This window comes from Anneissia japonica, unplaced genomic scaffold (assembly GCF_011630105.1).
Source record: "Anneissia japonica isolate Jap-2015-1 unplaced genomic scaffold, ASM1163010v1 scaffold11480_len1221_cov75, whole genome shotgun sequence".
Classification (NCBI taxonomy): domain Eukaryota; kingdom Metazoa; phylum Echinodermata; class Crinoidea; order Comatulida; family Comatulidae; genus Anneissia; species Anneissia japonica.
The window spans coordinates 197-1,221 of record NW_022713456.1 but is presented as its reverse complement, the minus strand read 5'-3'; the positions used below and the strand labels follow the sequence as shown (position 1 = coordinate 1,221).

Below are 1,025 nucleotides of genomic sequence, written 5' to 3'. Positions count from 1 at the left end.
TAATAAGGACATGATGGGACATCGTAGGCTACCCTGTAGCTTTGCAACGAATAAAGTCCTATGAAAAATCATTGTGTAATAAAATGCCTCCGACAGGATTTGAACCTGCGACCTCTCGCTGACAAGGCGAGCGTCATAACCACTAGACCACGAAGGCTTCATGGTTGAACAGGTCCAAATATCCGGGAACATTGTATTACGCAATGCTATGCCTCAAGAGGGCGTTCGGCCAGATAAATCTGGAAATACGGCTAGAAATACTGTCGTATATTATATATGATATTGAAGGAAGTTAGCCGTTAATACTGTTGAATAAATATAATATAAATCATCAAAGGTACATATACAGTGTTTAATAAGGACATGATGGAATATCGTAGGCTACCCTGTAGCTTTTCAACGAATAAAGTCCTATGAAAAATCATTGTGTAATAAAATGCCTCCGACGGGATTCGAACCTGCGACCTCTTGCTGACAAGGCGAGCATCATAACCACTAGACCACGAAGGCTTCATGGTTGAACAGGTCCAAATACCCGTCGGGAACATTGTATTACACAATGCTATGCCTCAAGAGGGCGTTCGGCCAGATGAATCTGGAAATACGGCTAGAAATACTGTCGTATATTATATATGATATTGAAGGAAGTTAGCCGTTAACAGTGTTGAATAAATATAATATAAATCATCAAAGGTACATATACAGTGTTTAATAAGGACATGATGGAACATCGTAGGCTACCCTGTAGCTTTTCAACGAATAAAGTCCTATGAAAAATCATTGTGTAATAAAATGCCTCCGACGGGATTCGAACCTGCGACCTCCCGCTGACAAGGCGATCATCATAACCACTATTCCACGAAGGCTTCATGGTTGAAAAGGTCCAAATACCTGTCGGGAACATTGTATTACACAAGGCTATGCCTCAAGAGGGCGTTCGGCCAGATAAATATATAAATAGTAATAAAACGCATAAAGCAAAAGTGTAGAGTAGCCGTAACTTTTAATGGTAAAAAACACAAACG

At 40.2% G+C, this 1,025-nt stretch overlaps 1 non-coding gene across 1 annotated transcript; it reads right to left on the bottom strand.

Moving 5' to 3' along the window:
• Positions 1-84: 84 nt before the first annotated feature.
• On the bottom strand, positions 85-157 carry Trnat-ugu. Its single transcript has one exon. It is a non-coding gene; the product is annotated as a tRNA-Thr (tRNA).
• Between the last annotated feature and the right edge of the window lie 868 nt (positions 158-1,025).